Below are 6,942 nucleotides of genomic sequence, written 5' to 3'. Positions count from 1 at the left end.
AAGAACAACCAGCAAAGGAGACTGAGAAGCACCAGCCAGAGAAGCAGGAGGAGAACCAGTAGAGAGAGCTGCTGCAGCCACCAAGGGGAGGAATGTAGACGTCTGGTTGGGTTGGGCTAGATTTGTTAGGTCTGCATGAGGCCTCAGGATGGCCCTGTGAGAGCAGCCCAAGTCACCCAGGAGAGCCAGCAGAGCATCTGGGTATGACATATGGAGCCTCCTACCACCACTCTTTACTGTTCAAACTGGAGAAGGGCTGAAAACACGTGGGCAGCCAAGCACCTTTTATGGGCTTCTGGAAGCTCATCTCAGCCACAGCATCAAGTGTACCACATGATGCTCACTCACAGTATGAGCCCCCATGAGCAAAGCAGTGACCCCAACACTGAGTGCATGGTAGAGTCCCATCTGCTCCCACATGGCAGACAGGCCCCTAGGAATGAGCATGACTGGGTCGGTCAACCAGGTGCAGATTCAGGGTGGTATGGTCGAATCAGGCAGATGGCTGTAAGATCAATTCTCCATCTCACCATTTTTTTGTTGGGTAATTCTGATTAAGTTAGTGAACTTCCTTAAGCTTGCTTTGTACCATAGGGACAAAACATCCACCTCACACAATTGCTAGAGCATGCAGGTGAGGAAGGACTTGACATCTCTTGTAGCTGGTGATAAAGACACACTAATGATCTCTTCTTGTGCATGTTCTTAGTCTTACAGATGTATGCCAATTTTGAATATAAAACCTATATAGCTGATGTTTACTTTTTGGATATTGTAATGGCCCTAGAGCCCACAGTATATACGACATGAACATTCATTCCTTCAGCTAATATTTACTGGGCATCTGTGGTAAGTACTGGGAAGGCAATAGTGATTATCCAAAGGTCACATTTTCCTGTGTGTTGAAGGTGCTTCGTTGAGGAAGACAAATGTGTCAGCTTCTAGGCAGGAGAAATGACATTCACAAAGATACATACTGTGTATAATTGGAGGGTTAGAAGATGGCAGAGATGAGAGATAGCAGAGAAGTTGCACAAGGACCTGGGGATGGACCACAGAGAGTGTTGAATGCCACCCTCGAGATAGCAGCCCCTGTGGCCTGTGGGCCATCGGCAGGACAGTGACAACTGACTGCTTCCCTTCTCTCTCTCCATTTTTTGTTTTTGTATACTCTTAGTGTTTAAAATTTCATTTAATTAACGAATGGAAGTTGGCAACAAAAGATTTTGCTACATTTGCCTGTTCCGATTCTTGACAATTCTCTCTGAGGAGGAGCACTGGGCTACTCACAGTGTCTGGCATCTACTAGGTATTATTTAATATCTGTTCAAATGAACAAAATGTACTTGTATTGAGTTGAACCAAAGTGAAGCCCTTTGGGACAACTTTGGAGCAATAGTGGATTATATTATTCTGGATGACTTACGAAAAATACTTACCCTTACTCAGTCTTAGATTAACCGAAAATTATTCATATTCAGTTCAGTTAATGGTAGTTATTTAGCTAAGTCTTGATTATGTGTAATGGACAGGAGTTAGTCAACAGATAACAACGTGGCCCTGGGTTTCCCTCTGCCCCTGGCCTGAACATCCTTTTTATGAAAGGATACTTTCCTGTTTGTAGAGCAGCCAAAGATTCACATGTGAATTCTTTATACACATTGCAAGCAATCCAAGCATCTGACTTCCATTCTTCACTCACAGCTGGGAGCAAGTGCGAGAAATCAGTGGAAAGCTGGAGGTTTGTTAACAGGGGGTTTATTTTGGCACTCGGTTGCAATTAAATCCAGTGGGTTAAAAGCTTCTGAATGCATTACCCTCTTTTAAACAGGCCACTTTCAGAGTGTTTCCACAATGAACAATATTCATCACAAATGTTATATATGGCTGACTTTCACCCTCAAATAATACCTTCTTTCCTTGGAAGGAAAAGCAACTTTCCCATCATTATAATTGAATCCAAACATCTGTCACCCACAAAGGCATGGTTTTAGAGGTTGATTAATGGATATCTGGCTCACAGAGTACACAGAATCATACTCATTTGCAACAAATTTACACACACACCGACACACATGTTTAGGCACATACACCAATACACATGGCCCAAATGCTTTCCTCCAAAAACCACGTTTCCATTATCATTTCGTTGAATAAAATTAAGACAACAATAAAGAAAGCGATGTAGGCAGAATAGTAAAAAGAGCAATGACTTGGAGTCCGCAATGACTGATCACGACCTTTGACGAGCAACATAATCTCTCCAGTTCTCAATTTCCACACGTGAAAAATATGAATGATGAAACCACCTCCATCATTTAACGCTTATAACCCACCCACGACCTGACATGCTCAAAAGTTTGTGCCTTTGTGTGAGAGTTCCTCTGCCAACTGTGTTCCACGAGACCTTCATCATCTTTCAGAACTCAACAGATATGCCACCTCCCCAAAGAAGCCCTCCCTGGTTCCCCCAAGCAGAATAAGCAGGTCATTCTCAATCATTCCAGAAACCTTGCATGCCATCAGTTTTGTTGCAGCTTTCATTGCATAGTACAGCAACCACCTCACCTAAACTATTAACCCACAGAGAACAGACCAGGTCTGATTGTTTTCATTTCCCTGGTGGAGAGAAAAGGAATAGCACATGAAGGTTCTAATAAAAGGTTGAAGGGAAAAACCAACTGAATGAGTAATTACTTGAATGACACAATATCCTCATAAGGCATAAGAAAAGCTCCCACCTGGCCTGCAGTCTCTTCCCCTCTGCAATGCTGAGACCTTGGTCTTGCTGAAATCTGGTACTAGCCCCATTATGTTCTTGGCCCATCACCTTCAGGATACAGTCCAGATTCCTCATCAAGGCAACCTGACTCTGTCTCTTCATGGCTGAGTTGCCACCTCTTCTACTGCTCTCCTCCTACCCCCCGCCACCTGCTATGTTCTAGGATACTCAGCCAAGGTTCCTGACACACCGTGCTCTCTCATACCTCTGGGTCTGTCCCTCTCTCTTACAACCCCATCCACCTTCCTCACTTAGCCAATTCCTAACTGTCTCCAAGACTTACCTAAGATGATTTTTCCTCCAGGAACACTTCCAGGATCCTGGAATCCTCTTATTCTCTGCCTGCCAGAATGTCATGGTTGTCTCTAATAGGACCATCTGTTTGAGGGTCTGTGGGCTCCTTGTAGACAGAAGCTGGGCCCTGCTCACTTCTATCCCCTGCCCCATGCCTGATGCTGACTGGCCACTCAGTAAGCATGTCTTGCTGTGAGTGGGTGGGCAGATGAATGAAGAGTCCAAGGTGATCAGAAGAGGGTCAGATTCTATAGGCCAACTCTAAAGCATGTGCATGCCACACCACCAGCTGAGGGTTTCCTTCTTGTCCTTTGAGGAAGGTTATTTTCTCCTAGACCTTAACCAGCGTCTGAGAAAAGCATTCTTAAAATCCCCCACTGCAGCTATTAGTTTTTCAAATTCTCCTTGTAATTCATTGTATGTGTATGTGCACATATGCCTATATATATATATAGTTATGTGTGCACAGACACATACACATAGTCACATATATAGGTATGTATTTATAAGTGCATACTCAATAAATACTCATTGAAGGTATGTTGCTAGGTGTCTGCAAGTTTTTGATTATCTTAATTCTAGTGTAGAGCCAGATTTTGCTTAGATTATTTCTTTTTAACCCCTCCCCTCCCTCAGCACACACACTTTTATTTTCAAACGTTGTGTTTAGTTTTATTTGGGTAACTCTTTTGCAGGCAGCTTATACTAAAATTTTAAAAATTGAATTTGATTGTGTTTTCTAGTGAGATAATGTAATTCATTTAGGTTTATTATTATTTCTGCTTTTTAATGTGTTCCATTTCTTGTGTTTTTTTTCTTTTTTTGCTGCCGTTTTCTACCTTCTTTTCTTCCTTCTGACGGATTAATAATGCTAGATGTCTTCCTTTTTCCTATTATTTGCTTTGGAAGTTGGAGATTCTATTACAATTTGGTGGAATGGATTGTCCCCTAGGATTTTCACTTTACAAAATCACGTTTATATTTTCAAGCAGTATCTAAAATTATTCAGCATATCTGTCTTCAATCCAAATATGACACTGCTCTTAGCATGCTTCAAATGCCCTTCACACACGCCCCTGCTCCATCATCTGTGTTATTGCTCTAAAACTTTAGTTCCATATTCATTTTTTCTTTTTTTAAATAAAACTCTAAATTTATTCAAAATGTTAAAAGATTTTGTTCTCCCTCCAAAATATTTTACAATTAAAAAATATCAAAACCATATCCTATTTTCTCAGCCACTGTACAAGTTGCTGTTTCCATCTCAGGACTAGTCTCTGGCCCTCCAACACTCTGTCCCTCCTTCAATCCCTCCCCTTTTATTATTGCTGTTAAGTTTGTTTATAAAACCCTCCACCCTCTCTCCCCACCCCATACCCTGCTCTGCTCTGCCCAGCCCAGCGTGGCTTCTCTTTGCGATTCCAGGCCCTTGGCTGCAGGTAAAGATGAATGGATGGGTGCGATGGACAAAGGCAATGCCTGAGGGGCAAGAGTACGCTTTGTGCTTCTGGGAGAATCATTTTTCTCTTGGTCAAGTGGAGGATCATTCTTTTTTGTTTTATGGACACCTGTTCTGAGCCAAATATTTGGCTTAGAGTTGCCCACAGCCATGCAGCTCTGCTTTTTCTGCACGTTTCTCTGGGCGTGGGTCCATGACAGACGGGTCTTATGACTGTACCATTGGTTTGCCTGTAGACTGTTAGGGACAGGAAAGGGGCACATGACTAGAATGGGGCTTGATGGAACCCAACTTCTCAGAGAGTGGGCACCAAACCCCAAGGGGGAGGTTTTGGTTTTCTAGTAGGTAAAGCCCGGGCCAACCAGGACCATGGAAGGTAAGGAAAAGGGGAGAAACGTCTAACCATATAGCTCTGGAGCGAGCCATGTTCCTTCTGAAAATCCCCTGTCCATCCCCTCCTTTATTCTGTAGGTCCCAGGAGAATTCCAAAGAGGAGGAAGAAAAATAGGAAAAGGATTCTGTTCTGCTGATGGGAAAAGGCAGGAGCTGACATAGTGCTCAGGGCTGAGGAGAGGCCCGCTGCCATCTGCAGCTGTCACTGCTTCCCTGTTCTGTGAGGGAGGTTGAGTGGGACAGAAGCCAGGCCCTCAGAGGCTTCATCAGCTCTGTTCCTTGTCCTTGACTAATAAGACTGTATGCTGGCCCCCGCTGGACACAGATAAGACCACATGGTTCTCCAGTTGTTTGCCCCTCATCTCCACAGGGCTCCAGGCGTCCTCATCCTGCCCTGTGCCCAGCTGGTAGTTGGTGCCCATGCCCCAGGCGAAAACACAACCATCCTTGGTCACAGCATACCCCACAGAGGCCCCACAAGCCACTGAGGAGACAGCAGGCAGCCTGGAGATGAGGGTGGGTATGCTCTTCTCCTCAGCACCCTCCCCAAGGCCCAGCCGCCCATACTCAGCCTGGCCCAGGCTGTATGCTTTTCCTTCTGAATCCATGCAGACTGTATGGTGCTGGCCACCAGAGAAGCCCACCCAGGACTTGGTGGAATTCTTGAAGGATGTTAGGTTCTGGAGTATGAAGCAAGATTCTGTGTCCGGAGTTCCAAGCTGATGGTAGTTGGAGAGGCCAAAGCCATACACGTGGCCCTCGTGGGAGATGGCAAAGGTGAAATAGGCACCACAAAAGGCATCCTGGAATCTCACGTGGCCCCGGCTTCCCCTGGATTTCAGCATCACACACTTGGGGACCAGTAGTCATTCAAGACTTTGCCGGCCACCACGGTTGGCAAATAACTCAGGCACATAGCCTAGCTGGCCCTGTTCCCCGCAGCCCAAAGTGTAGAGGTCACCATCAGCTGTCAGCATCACCAAGTCGTCGTTTCCTGAGGCCACCTTTACCACAGGCACGTCCAGCTACACCTGCACAGGCACCATGCTCTTCTTCATGGGCTCCAACAGCCCAATCACACCGTTATTGTCCCAGAAGGAGCCCCAGAGGAAGACATGGCCATCCTCCGTGAGGGCTGCTGTGTGACTGTCTCCTGCTGACACCTGTACCACCTTCTCTTGCAGCTCCACTTTCCCAGGGATCATCTCTGAGCCCTTCACTGATGTGTCCCTTCCCAGGGCACCCTCATCATTGCAGCCAAAGGAATAGACTTGGCCACTTTTGCTTAGACACACGGTGTGCATGCCCCCAGCCTCAGCCTGCACAACATCCTCTGGAATGGATACCAGGGCTGGCTTCTTCCTCTCCATCACATTCTCACCCAGCCCCAGCTGGCCCACATCGCCCTGGCCTAGTGTCAGCACCAAGCCGGGTTCTGTGCTGTGGGACCTGTGTGAGACTTGGCAGGAGCGGGCACCAGGAACGTGGCGGGAGGCAGCGGCCCTCACATCCTTCACCTTCTTGCTTTTGGGGATGGCATCTGCTAGGGGGGACCTTCTTTTAGCTATGCACTTGGGTGACATCTTCCTGTCCTCGGTGCACGTCGGCCACAAGGCCCATATTTATTTTTTCTATCAAGAATTCATTGCATCTACCAACATAGTTTACCAGTTCCTTTAATCACCATTTCTTGTTGTATTCTACTCCTCTGAATTTAGTTTCCTTCTTGCTAAAATTTATCTTTTAATGGTTCTTTCAGTGGAGGTATAAACTCTCTTATTCTTGTATGTCTGAAAATGTCCTTAATTCAAATACTCTGGAATGACAGTTAACTGGGTGCAGAATTTAGGCTCACAGCTCCTTTGAAGATGACTTTCCGTTTTCTCCTCACCTCTATTGTGGTTGATTGGAAGTCTGCTGTCAGTCTGGGTATAATTCTTTTGTAGAAGTCTTAGTCTGTTTAGGCTACTATAAAATAATCTTACAGGCTGGGTGGCTTATAAACAACAGAAAT

The 6,942-nt window shown here is 45.5% G+C and overlaps 1 pseudogene; it reads right to left on the bottom strand.

Annotated features, from left to right (window-relative positions):
- Positions 1 to 4,745: 4,745 nt before the first annotated feature.
- Positions 4,746 to 6,537, bottom strand: LOC105486670 (regulator of chromosome condensation pseudogene; annotated as a pseudogene).
- Positions 6,538 to 6,942: the final 405 nt, after the last annotated feature.

This window comes from Macaca nemestrina, chromosome 9 (assembly GCF_043159975.1).
Source record: "Macaca nemestrina isolate mMacNem1 chromosome 9, mMacNem.hap1, whole genome shotgun sequence".
NCBI classification, from domain to species: domain Eukaryota; kingdom Metazoa; phylum Chordata; class Mammalia; order Primates; family Cercopithecidae; genus Macaca; species Macaca nemestrina.
The sequence above is the reverse complement of the archived record's forward strand: the minus strand, read 5'-3'. Positions and strand labels throughout refer to the sequence as shown.